Genomic DNA, 13,881 nt, shown 5'->3' on the forward strand with positions numbered 1-13,881 from the left:
TCCAAGGTTTTTTTATTTTCCAATAATTGCTCCTCTATGTACTGTTCATCTGTCTGGATCCCATCAACCTGATTACTGTTCAAATCCAGCGTATTAGTGGTCATCCTCCGCTCCGTAACCCCCTGTTCAGCCTGATTACTATATGCACCCCCTGATCCAGCAACCCCATCAGCCATGCTTACCTCTCCCTCTTCCATAGCCGCCTGCCTGTCTCCACCATCTTCACCTCTCAGCGTTCCTGACTCTGCTGTAGCGCACTCCTGGTTCTTCGCCACTGCGCCTGGAGGGCTGTCTTCCTCCTCGTCAAAACCTGCCCCCCCAACATGACTCGCCCTAGGTCTTCTTCCGGTTCGGGGTCGGTCAACGTCGTCGCGGACCTGCCAGCTCCCCAGATCGGAGCTCACCCGGCTCCCTCTATTTTCAGCCCCATAGTAGGCGTCGCACTCCCCATCAAGGAACCGCACATCGTTCTCAAGGAAGGCCTGCTGCGCGTTTAAGAGGGATCCCTGCTGTGCGTTCAGGAGCGTTCAGGCGGGTTGCAGAGCGTGCTTCTCCCGACCCGGTTCAAGTCCAGTGCCTGGTGGGAGTAGGCCCAGCCCAGAAGAGCAGCCTTCCAACCTCCTTTCATTATACCCGGCCCAGCCCTTAAAGCGGCCTCCTTTTTTTCTTTTTTGTTTCCCATAAGTTTTTGTCTGTTTCAGCCCATTAAGCATGGAAGGAAAATCACAAGTAACCGTACGATCTGATTCTCCATCATAACTGGGAGCGTTTTCTCGCTCAAAATCCGGGATTTCTTAATTTAATCCATCACAAGTTACTAAATTTTATATTTAAGATGTATAAATTAAAACCAAATTTTGTAAGTTTGTGTTTAATATTTATATTATGTTATTATAAAATTATTTATTTTATCCAACAAATTAACGTTTGTTAATATTAAGATATTAAAAATTACTGCAAAAATATTCGATATTTATGTACTTAATAGCCATATATCATTGTTGTGACCAATTGATTTGTTGATAGATCATTTCTTTCGTTTATACAAATATAAGTTTAAATATAATGCATACTATTGAGAGAACTGTTTAGTGGATATTATAAATAGCAGTGAGGAATGCAAATGTGTAGTAAGAGCGTATTTTTTATTTTACATTTTCAATAGAATTCATTGTTTTCATATTTCTCAAGAAATATTCTCTATTCAAGAATTTTCTGTTGCTTAATTTTTTTTTTCATTGGTTCACTGAAAAATTTTTCTATAGAGTTTTCAATTCCCCTTTTATGTTATCAGAGCCTATAATGTTGTTCATCTTTATCATGGAGATTATCCTCTCTGACTCTTTCAAGAAGACCTTCTCACCTATCTCAGACAAACTCACTCCAGACAATTATAGCATATAGAGACACACGATAATTTTAATAATTCAGAGCCTCTTGATGGAAGATCATCTATACAGCTCCAAGATTCCGCCGCATGTAACACCCTACCACACAGAGTCTTATGCTTAAGTCATAAAATAGAGGTGGCGAAGTATTACAACCTCTAAAAGATAAAATTTAGTATATATAGTAGTGTGAAAAATATTTATAACTAGGAGCCTTTGAAGAAAAAGGGGTAAATCAAAACCGTTAAATCGAAAAGCGCAACACTCCGATCGATAACGTAAACGTAACAGATAAAGGATAAGTTAATGCGAGAGGATATACAAGAGAGTGCCAAAATACAGATTTCAAAGCTCAAGACTCGGTTTGCGAAGATAACCGTTCTGAGCATAGAAGTATACATACATATATAAAGGAACTACCCAAAATAAAGCCCAAAATACAGAGTCACAAAGTTTGAGTCTCCAAAATAACCTCTAAGAGGAGTCAATACAATATACATATATACAGTGGAGATAATAAGTATCTAAGTAAGTCTATAAAACCAAAATAAAGTCCTGAGAGTTAAGGATCTCCGCTAAAACAGAAGTCTCCAGCATGCCTCAGCGAGGAGCCTCACGTCCTGCATATGAAAACCACAAAATCTGCATGGGTGAGAACCAGAAGTTCTCAGCATGGTAACCGTGCCCAAATATCTAACATGTAATGTCCTAGGAAAGCCGAAGGCAATCCTAGAACTCCCAATTCATAATCAATGCATATAAATATACTAAACCATGAGAAATGAAAATAGGCGACTAACTAAGGATCTTCAGTCTAACTAAATATCCCCTTTCCAAATCCTTCGAACCTCCCAATTGCCACCAGTAATTTGATATGCAAACATAATTATATCAAATAAAGAAATGCACAAGTAGGAAGCAGATACGGCAGTTAGACAATTAGCAAGTAAATATGCAGTCAGTTAGGCGTTCCAAACAAATAACATATAATGCATATGATGTATGCCTGTCATAGTGGCTGATGAGTCTCATCTGTCGGTTATAAAGCCAACTCGACAAGTCCTGGTAGCTAACCATTGGACTGTCCCTCTATCATGCATCCCCAACTCGAGTTATCCACAAGATAATCATAATTCACATCCAACACCCTCACTGGTGTATATTCACGGGGGCGAGCTCATCCGAAACTTTCACAGTGTCTAGCCACACTTACGACATATGGTAAGTAGAGTATTGAGTCTCCACCTGGAGCACGTGGTGGCTAGCCACTGCTTTCACCCAGGAAAACTCGTATCTCAGATAGGTGGAGTGCAACAATCACAATATCAATAACTTAGCATATATGCATTTATCATCAGCCATAAATCAACATTCATCTCAGCCATCCAGCTTAAATTCATAATTCATAATCAACCATAAACCATCGTCACACACAGCCATTCGGCTCATGTCATGCACAACCATTTGGCTCATATCATACACAGCACTCCACCATCCTCCTCAACAACTCATACATCATCATTAGTCATAATTTCTCATTATATCCCCTTTCTTCATCCTCAAGTTACCCCCTTTGCTAGCTTCCTCTCAATCACTAGGCATTTTATATTGATTAAAGATTTAAAGGATGAAAATGGGGGGTTTATAAGCTTGAAAAAGCGTCTTGGAAGGTTACAAGCTTGTTGGGAAGGTGAAACATGTAAAAACAAGGTTTTTATAGAAAACAGGGCAGTGTGCGTATGCATAGGGGTGTGCGTGCGCACAAGGTTGTACATACGCATAGAAAGCAAAATTTCCATTGTTGAGTGCACGCACAGGACGTGCGAATGCCATCAACAGAATGCCCCTCCCAACGTGTGCGTTGTGCACAAGGCTGTACGCGTGCACAGCTTGCAAAACTTCGTTGGTTGTGTGTGCGCACAGAGTGTGCTAATGCTCCCAGCAGCAACCACACCCCTGTGTGTGTGTGTACGCACAAGGCTGTGCGTGCGCACAGGTTTGAAAATTCACAGGGTGTGCGTGCGCACACAAACCAGAGATCACAAATTCTGCAGAATTCACAGAATTCAGATTTCAGGCCCCAACTTTCAACGATCATATCTGGTATGCGAAATTGTTACTCTGAGGTTGTAAAATTTGTTGTTCGTTCTCTCCCTGGCAATGGCGCCAATAACTGGTGCACAATACCATGGTCCAGACATAACTTCACAACTTCGCACAACTAACCAGCAAGTGCACTGGGTTGTCCAAGTAATAAAACCTTACGTGAGTAAGGGTCGATCCCACGGAGATTGTCGGTATGAAGCAAGCTATGGTCACCTTGTAAATCTCAGTCAGGCGGATATCAAATGGTTATGGAGTTTTCGAAAATAAATAATAAATAAATAGAAAATAAAGATAGAAACACTTATGTAATTCATTGGCGGGAATTTCAGATAAGCGTATGGAGATGCTTTCGTTCCTCTGAATCTCTGCTTTCCCGCTGTCTTCATCCAATCAGTCTTACTCCTTTCCATGGCAAGCTTTCTGTAAGGGCATCACCGTTGTCAATGGCTACATCCCATCCTCTCTGTGAAAATGGTCCAAATGCTCTGTCACGGCATGGCTAATCATCTAGAGGTTCTCGATCATACTGGAATAGGATTTACTATCCTTTTGCGTCTGTCACTACGCCCATCACTCGCGAGTTTGAAGTTCGTCACAGCCATCCCTTCTAAGATCCTACTCGGAATACCACAGACAAGGTTTAGACTTTTCGGATCTCAGGAATGGCCATCCATGGGTTCTAACTTATACCACAAAGATACTAATAACTCGGACTCGGTCCCCTGTATTAGATATCTAAGAGATACTCATTCTAGCTTGGTTGCATGTAGAACGGAAGTATTTGTCAGGCACGCGTTCATAAGTGAGAATGATGATGAGCGTCACATAATCATCACATTCATCATGTTCTTAGGTGCGAATGGATATCTTAGAAGTGGAATAAGTTGAATTAAATAGAAAACAGTAGTACTTTGCATTAAATCATAAGGAACAGCAGAGCTCCACACCTTAATCTATGGTGTGTAGAAACTCTACCGTTGAAAATACATAAGTGATAAGGTCCAGGCATGGCTGAATGGCCAGCCCCCAAAACGTGATCACAGGATCAACAATACAATCCAGGATGTCTAATACAATAGTAAAAAGTCCTATTTATACTAAACTAGCTACTAGGCTTTACAGAAGTAAGTAATTGATGCATAAATCCACTTCCGGGGCCCACTTGGTGTGTGCTTGGGCTGAGCTTTAGCTTTCCACGTGCAGAGGCTTCTTTTGGAGTTGAACGCCAAGTTGTAACGTGTTTTTGGCATTCAACTCTGGTTCGTGACGTGTTTCTGCCGTTTAACTCCAGACTGCAGCGTAGAACTGGCGTTCAACGCCCTTTTGCGTCATCTAAACTCGGCTAAAGTATGAACTATTATATATTACTGGAACGCCCTGGATGTCTACTTTCCAACGCAATTGGAAGCGCGCCATTTTGAGTTCTGTAGCTCCAGAAAATCCACTTTGAGTGCAGGGAGGTCAGAATCCAACAGCATCAGTAGTCCTTCTTCAACCTCTGAATCTGATTTTTGCTCAAGTCCCTCAATTTTAGCCAGAAAATACCTGAAATCACAAAAAAAGAAAAAAACACACAAACTCATAGTAAAGTCCAGAAATATGAATTTAACATAAAAACTATTGAAAACATCCCTAAAAGTAACTAGATCCTACTAAAAACATACTAAAAATAATGCCAGAAAGCGTATAAATTATCCGCTCATCACAACACCAAACTTAAATTGTTGCTTGTCCCCAAGCAACTGAAAATCAAATAGGATAAAAGAAGAGAATATACTATAAATTCCAAACTATCAATAAAACATAGCTCCAATTAGATGAGCGGGACTTGTAGCTTTTTGCCTCTTGAATAGTTTTGGCATCTCACTTTATCCATTGAGGTTTAGAATGATTGGCATCTATAGGAACTCAGAGTTCCGATAGTGTTATTGATTCTCCTAGTTCAGTATATTGATTCTTGAACACAGCTACTTTATGAGTCTTGGCCGTGGCCCTAAGCACTTTGTTTTCCAGTATTACCACCGGATACATAAATGCCACAGACACATGATTGGGTGAACCTTTTCAGATTGTGACTCAGCTTTGCTAAAGTCCCCAATTAGAGGTGTCCAGGGTTCTTAAGCACACTCTTTTTTTTTTTAACTTTGGACCTTGACTTTTACCGCTCAGTCTCAAGTTTTCACTTGACACCTTCACGCCACAAGCACATGGTTAGGGACAGCTTGATTTAGCCGCTTAGGCCAGGATTTTATTCCTTTAGGCCCTCCTATCCACTGATGCTCAAAGCCTTGGGATCCTTTTTATTACCCTTGCCTTTTGGTTTTAAGGGCTACTGACTTTTTGCTCTTGCCTTTTGGTTTTAAGAGCTTTTGGCTTTTTCTGCTTGCTTTTTCTCTTTTTTATCTTTTTTTTCGCCATTTTTTTTTCTTTTTTTTTTCTGCAAGCTTTTGTATTCACTGCTTTTTCTTGCTTCAAGAATCATTTTTATGATTTTTCAGATTATCAAATAACATGTCTCCTTGTCATCATTCTTTCAAGAGCCAACATATTTAACATTCTTAAACAACAACTTCAAAAGACATATACACTGTTCAAGCATTCATTCAGAAAACAAGAAGCATTGTCACCACATCAATATAATTAAACTAAGTTCAAGGATAAATTCGAAACTCATGTACATCTTGTTCTTTTGAATTAAAACATTTTTCATTTAAGAGAGGTGATAGATTCATATTCACTACTTTAAGGCATAGACACTTAGACATTAATGATCATGTAATAAAGACACAAACATAGATAAACATTTAACATAAGAAAATGAAAAATAGAAAGTTTAAGAACAAGGAATGAGTCCACCTTAGTGATGGTGGCGTTTTCTCCTTGAGGAACCAATGATGTCCTTGAGCTCTTCTATGTCTCTTCCTTGTCTCTGTTGCTTGATCCCTAGTGATTTTGGTGCTCCTTTCCTTAGTTGTTCCCAATAATTGTGTGGGGGAAAATGTATCTCCTGAGGTATCTCAGGGATCTCTTGATTTGCAGTCAAATGTTCTACCACTGAGCTATAGATCCTTTACATGAATCTCTCCATCTCCCATGACTTGGAGGTGGAAGCTTTTGTCTTCCCTTTTCTCTTCTCTCTCTTTTTTTTTTTTGAGGTTTCTCTGGCCTTAGGTGCCATCAATGGTTATGGAAAAGCAAAATAGGCAATGCTTTTACCACACCAAACTTAGAATGTTGCTCGCTCTCGAGCAGGAGAAGAAAGAATAGATGAAGAAGAAGATGTGGAAGAAACTAGGATTATGAGGAGGGAAGGTGGGATCCTGTGGGATCCACAGATCCTGAGATGATCCTGTGAGGTTCACAGATCTTGAGGTGTCAAGGATTTACATCCCTGCACCAATTAGGCATGTAAAATGCCTTTGCATGCAATTCTGGCGTTTAAACGCCGAACTGATGCTTGTTCTGGGCGTTCAACGCCCAGATGCAACATATTTCTGGCGTTGAACACCAGCTTCATGCTTGTTTCTGGCGTTCAGCGCCAGCTCCATGCTCTGTTCTGGCGTTGAACGCCAGCCAGATGCTCCTTACTGGCGTTTAAACGCCAGTAAGTTCTTCCTCCAGGGTGTGATTTTTCTTCTGCTGTTTTTGATTCTGTTTTTAATTTTTTGATTTATTTTGTGACTCCACATGATCATGAACCTAATAAAACATGAAAGAACAATAAAAAGAAAATTAGAATTAGATAAAAATTGGGTTGCCTCCCAACAAGCACTTCTTTAATGTCAATAGCTTGACAGTGGGCTCTCATGGAGCCTCACAGATGTTCAAAGCATTGTTGAGACTCCCCAACACCAAACTTAGAGTTTGGATATGGGAGTTCAACACCAAACTTAGAGTTTAACTATGGGGGCTCTGGTTAACTCTGTTTTGAGAGAAGCTTACTGTGCCTCTTTTCCATGTTTACAGAAGGATGTCCTTGAGTTTTAAACTCAAGGGAGTCCTCATTCAATTGAAGGACTTGTTCACCTCTGTTAACATCAATCACAGCTCTTGCTGTGGCTAGGAAGGGTCTTCCAAGGATGATGGATTCATCCTCATCCTTCCCAGTATCTAGGATTATGAAATCAGCAGGGATGTAAAGGCCTTCAACCTTTACTAATATGTCCTCTACTTGTCCATAAGCCTATTTTCTGAAATTGTCTGCCATCTCTAATGAGATTTTAGCAGCTTGTACCTCAAAGATTCCCAGTTTCTCCATTACAGAGAGTGGCATGAGGTTTATTCCTGACCCCAGGTCACATAGAGCCTTCTCAAAGGTCATGGTTCCTATGGTACAAGGTATCAGGAACTTTCCAGGATCCTGTTTCTTCTGAGGTAATCTCAGTTGATCCAATGCATTTAGTTCATTGGTGAACAGGGGAGGTTCTTCTCCCCAAGTCTCTTTACCAAATAAATTGGCATTCAGCTTCATGATTGCACCAAGGAACTTGGCAACTTGCTCTTCAATAACATCCTCATTCTCTTCAGAAGAGGAGTACTCTTCAGAGCTCATGGATGGCATAAGGAGGTTCAATAGAATCTCTATGGTCTCTAGATGAGCCTCAGATTCCTTTGGTTCCTCAAAGGGAAACTCCTTATTGATCACTGGACGTCCCAGGAGGTCTTCCTCCTTGGGATTCACGTCCTTCCCTTCCTCTTTGGATTCGGCCATGATGGTTATATCAATGGCCTTGCACTCTCCTTTTGGATTTTCTTCTGTATTGCTTGGGAGAGTACTAGGAGGGATTTTAGTGATCCTTTTACTCAGCTGGCCCACTTGTGCCTCCAAATTTCTAATGGAGGACCTTGTTTCATTCATGAAACTTATAGTGGCCTTAGATAGATCAGAGACTAAGTTTGCTAAATTAGAGGTATTTTGTTCAGAGTTCTCTGTCTGTTGCTGAGTGGATGATGGAAAAGGTTTACTATTGTTAAACCTATTTTTTCCACCATTATTAAAGCCTTGTTGAGGCTTTTGTTGATCCTTCCATGAGAGATTTGGGTGATTTCTCCATGAGGGATTATAGGTGTTTCCATATGGTTCACCCATGTAATTCACCTCTGCTATTGCAAGGTTTTCAAAATCATAAGCTTCTTCTTCAAAAGATGCCTCTTGAGTACTGTTGGATGCAGCATGCATTCCATTTAGACTCTGAGAAATCATATTGACTTGCTGAGTCAATATTTTATTCTGGGCCAATATGGCATTCAGAGTATCAATTTCAAGAACTCCCTTCTTCTGAGGCGTCCCATTACTCACAAGATTCCTATCAGAAGTGTACATAAACTGGTTGTTAGCAACCATGTCAATGAGTTCTTGAGCTTCTGCAGGCGTTTTCTTTAGGTGAATGGATCCTCCTGCAGAAGTATCCAATGACATCTTAGCTAATTCAGATAGACCATCATAGAATATATCCAAGATGGTCCATTCTGAAAGCATGTCAGAAGGACACTTTTTGGTCAATTCCTTGTATCTCTCCCAAGCTTCATAGAGGGATTCACCTTCTCTCTGTTTGAAGGTTTGAACATCCACTCTAAGCTTACTCAGCTTTTGAGGAGGAAAGAACTTGGCTAAGAAAGCCTTGACCAGCTTATCCCAAGAGTTCAGGCTATTTTTAGGTTGAGAATCCAACCATATTCTAGTTCTGTCTCTTACAGCAAAAGGAAAAAGCATGAGTCTGTAGACTTCAGGATCTACTCCATTAGTCTTAACAGTATCACAGATTTGCAAGAATTCAATTAAGAACTGAAAAGGATCTTCAGATGGAAGTCCATAAAATTTACAGTTTTGTTGCATCAGAGAAACTAATTGAGGTTTCAGCTCAAAATTGTTTGCTCCAATGGTAGGGATGGAGATGCTTCTTCCATGTAAATTGGAATTAGGTGCAGTAAAGTCACCAAGCATCCTCCTTGCATTATTATTATTTTCGGCTGCCATCTCCTCTTCCTGTTCGAAAATTTCTGTAAGGTTATCTCTGGATTGTTGTATTTTAGCTTCTCTTAGTTTCCTCTTCAGAGTCCTTTCAGGTTTAGGGTCTGCTTCAACAAGAATGTTCCTGTCCTTGCTCCTGCTCATATGAAAAAGAGGGAACAGAAAAATAATAATAATAGGGATCCTTTTTACCCAGATATAGAGGTTCCCCTGTGTGAGCAGAAGAAGAAAAGAATGTAATGTTAAGAAGGGAGGAAAGAAAATTCGAACACAGATGGCAGAGGGGGTTCGAATTTGGGTGAGATGAAGTATTAGTAGATGAATAAATAAATAGAAGGAGATGAGAGAGAAGGAGGATTTTCGAAAATAAAATTTTGAAAAGGGGTTAGTGATTTTCGAAAATTAGGAATGAAATCAAGTTAAAATTAAAAATTGAAACAATTAGTTAATTAAAAAGAATTTTTGAAAAAGAGGGAGATATTTTCAAAAATTAGAGAGAGAGAGTTAGTTAGGTAGTTTTGAAAAAGATAAGAAACAAACAAAAAGTCAATTAGTTAGTTGAAAAAGATTTGAAAATCAATTTTGAAAAGATAAGAAGATAAGAAGTTAGAAAAGATATTTGAAAATCAAATTTTTGAAAAAGATAAGATTTTTAAAAAAGATATGATAGAAAGATATGATTAGAATTAGTTTTGAAAAAGATTTGATTTTTAAAATCATAATTAATGACTTGACTCACAAGAAATCACAAGATATGATTCTAGAACTTAAAGTTTGAATCTTTCTTGACAAGCAAGTAACAAACTTGAAATTTTTGAATCAAAACATTAATTAATGAGAATATTTTCGAAAATTATAAGATAAAATTAAGAAAAGATTTTTGAAAAATATTTTTAAAATTTTCGAAAATAAATAAGAAAAATGAAAAAGATTTGATTTTTGAAAAAGATTTTGAAAAAGATAAGATTTTTAAATTGAAAATTTGATTTGACTCATAAGAACAACTAGATTTTAAAAATTTTTGAAAACGTCAATCCAAATTTTCGAAATTTATGAGTGAAAAAGGAAAAGATATTTTTTTGATTTTTGAATTTTCAATGATGAAAGAGAAAAACATGAAAAAGACTCAATGCATGAAAGTTATGGATCAAAACAATGAATGCTTGCAAGAATGCTATGAATGTCAAGATGAACACCAAGAACACTTTGAAGATCATGATGAACATCAAGAACATATTTTTGAAAAATTTTCAATGCAAAAAAAACATGCAAGACACCAAACTTAGAAATCTTTCATGTTCAGACACTATGAATGTAAAAATGCACATGAAAAACAAGAAAAGACACAAAACAATAAAATATGAAGATCAATCAAGAAGGTTTATCAAGAACAACTTGAAGATCATGATGAATGCAATGCATGAATGCAATTTTAAAAAAAAAATGCAAGATGAGTATGTAATTGACACCAAACTTAAAAATTGACTCAAGACTCAAACAAGAAACACAAAATATTTTTGATTTTTATGATTTTCTATTTTTTTTGGATTTTCTTTTAATTTTTTCGAAAAACATATAGGAAAAAGAAAATAGAAATTCAAAAATTTTTAATAAGAATTCCAGGAATCTTTCAATGTTGGCCTAAAGCTCCAATCCAAGGGTTAGGCATGGTGGTGCACGAAATTTTGATCTTAGGCAACAACGTCAAAAACTCTGTACGCACGTCTTAATAAATCATTTTTCATTCACAACTTCGATACAACTAACCAGCAAGTGCACTGGGTCATCCAAGTAATAAACCTTACGTGAGTAAGGGTCGATCCCACGGAGATTGTTGGTATGAAGCAAGCTATGGTCACCTTGTAAATCTCAGTCAGGCGGATATCAAAAGGTTATGGAGTTTTCGAATTTAAACAATAAATAGATAGAAAATAAGGATAGAAACACTTATGTATATCATTGGTGATAATTTCAGATAAGTGTATAGAGATGCTTTCGTTCTTCTGAACCTCTGTTTTCCTGTTGTCTTCATCCAATCAGTCTTACTCCTTTCCATGGCTGGCTTTATGTAAGGACATCACCGTTGTCAATGGCTACTTTTTATCCTCTCTGGAAAATGGTCCGATGCGCTGTCACTGCATGGCTAATCGTCTGGAGGCATCACCCTTGTCAATGGCTGCATCCCATCCTCTTGTGAAAATGGTCCAAATGCTCTGTCACAGCACGGCTAATCATCTGAGGTTCTCGATCATACTGGAATAGGATTTACCCTCCTTTTGCGTCTGTCACTACGGCCAGCACTCGCGAGTTTGAAGTTCGTCACAGTCATTCAATCCCAGAGTCCTACTCGGAATACCACAGACAAGGTTTAGACTTTTCGGACTCTCATGAATGCCGCCATCAATCTAGCTTATACCACGAGGATTCTGATTAAGAGATCCAAGAGATACTCATCCAATCTAAGGTAGAACGGAAGTGGTTGTCAGGCACGCGTTCATAGGGAATGATGATGATTGTCACGTTCATCACATTCAGGTTGAAGTGCGAATGAATATCTTAGAAGCGGAATAAGTTGAATTGAATAGAAAAACAGTAGTACTTTGCATTAATCTTTGAGGAACAGCAGAGCTCCACACCTTAATCTATGGAGTGTAGAAACTCTACCGTTGAAAATACATAAGTGAAAGGTTTAGGCATGGCCGAGAGGCCAGCCCCCAAAACGTGATCAAAGATGATGCGAAGATCATAAGATGTCTAATACAATAGTAAAAAGTCCTATTTATACTAAACTAGTTACTAGGGTTTACAGAAGTAAGTAATTGATGCATAAATCCACTTCCGGGGCCCACTTGGTATGTGCTTGGGCTGAGCTTGAAGTCTACACGTGGAGAGGTCATTCTTGGAGTTGAACGCCAGCTTTTGTGCCATTTTGGGCGTTGAACTCCGCTTTGCAACTTGTTTCTGGCGTTGGACGCCAGAATTGGGCAGAGAGCTGGCGTTGAACGCCAGTTTGCGTCGTCTACACTTGGAAAAAGTATGGACTATTATATATTTCTGGAAAGCCCTGGATGTCTACTTTCCAACGCAATTAGAAGCGTGCCATTTTGAGTTCTGTAGCTCCAGAAAACCTACTTTGAGTGCAGGGAGGTCAGAATCCAACAGCATCAGCAGTCCTTCTTCAACCTCTGAATCTGATTTTTGCTCAAGTCCCTCAATTTCAGCCAGAAAATACCTGAAATCACAGAAAAACACACAAACTCATAGTAAAGTCCATAAATGTGAATTTAACATAAAAACTAATGAAAACATCCCTAAAAGTAACCAGATTCTACTAAAAACATACTAAAAACAATGCCAAAAAGCGTATAAATTATCCGCTCATCACAACACCAAACTTAAATTGTTGCTTGTCCCCAAGCAACTGAAAATCAAATAGGATAAAAAGAAGAGAATATACTATAAATTCCAAACTATCAATGAAACATAGCTCCAATTAAATGAGCGGGACTTGTAGCTTTTTGCCTCTTGAATAGTTTTGGCATCTCACTTTATCCATTGAAGTTCAGAATGATTGGCATCTATAGGAACTCAGAGTTCAGATAGTGTTATTGATTCTCCTAGTTCAGTATGATGATTCTTGAACACAGCTACTTTATGAGTCTTGGCCGTGGCCTTAAGCACTTTGTTTTCCAGTATTACCACCGGATACATAAATGCCACAGACACATAATTGGGTGAACCTTTTCAGATTGTGACTCAGCTTTGCTAAAGTCCCCAATTAGAGGTGTCCAGGGTTCTTAAGCACACTCTTTTTTTGCTTTGGACCTTGACTTTAACCGCTCAGTCTCAAGTTTTCACTTGACACCTTCACGCCACAAGCACATGGTTAGGGACAGCTTGGTTTAGCCGCTTAGGCAGGATTTTATTCCTTTAGGCCCTCCTATCCACTGATGCTCAAAGCCTTGGGATCCTTTTTATTACCCTTGCCTTTTGGTTTTAAGGGTTATTGGCTTTTTGCTCTTGCCTCTTGGTTTTAAGAGCTTTTGGCTTTTTCTGCTTGCTTTTTATTTTTATTTTTTTTTTGCCTATTTTTTTCTCTTTTTTTTTTCTGCAAGCTTTGTTCTTTGCTGCTTTTTCTTGCTTCAAGAATCATTTTTATGATTTTTCAGATTATCAATTAACATGTCTCCTTGTCATCATTCTTTCAAGAGCCAACATATTTAACATTCATGAACAACAACTTCAAAAGACATATGCACTGTTCAGGCATTCATTCAGAAAACAAGAAGCATTGTCACCACATCAATATAATTAAACTAAGTTCAAGGATAAATTCGAAACTCATGTACTTCTTGTTCTTTTGAATTAAAACATTTTTCATTTAAGAGAGGTGATGGATTCATAGGACATTTATAA

At 38.5% G+C, this 13,881-nt stretch overlaps 1 non-coding gene across 1 annotated transcript; it reads left to right on the forward strand.

The window, feature by feature from the left end:
- Positions 1 to 8,967: 8,967 nt before the first annotated feature.
- LOC148571863 (small nucleolar RNA R71) lies at positions 8,968 to 9,075 on the forward strand. The gene has a single exon (XR_015880304.1). It is a non-coding gene; the product is annotated as a small nucleolar RNA R71 (small nucleolar RNA).
- The last annotated feature ends 4,806 nt before the right edge of the window (positions 9,076 to 13,881 follow it).

This window comes from Arachis ipaensis, chromosome B3 (assembly GCF_059453495.1).
Source record: "Arachis ipaensis isolate K30076 ecotype BB chromosome B3, ASM5945349v1, whole genome shotgun sequence".
NCBI classification, from domain to species: domain Eukaryota; kingdom Viridiplantae; phylum Streptophyta; class Magnoliopsida; order Fabales; family Fabaceae; genus Arachis; species Arachis ipaensis.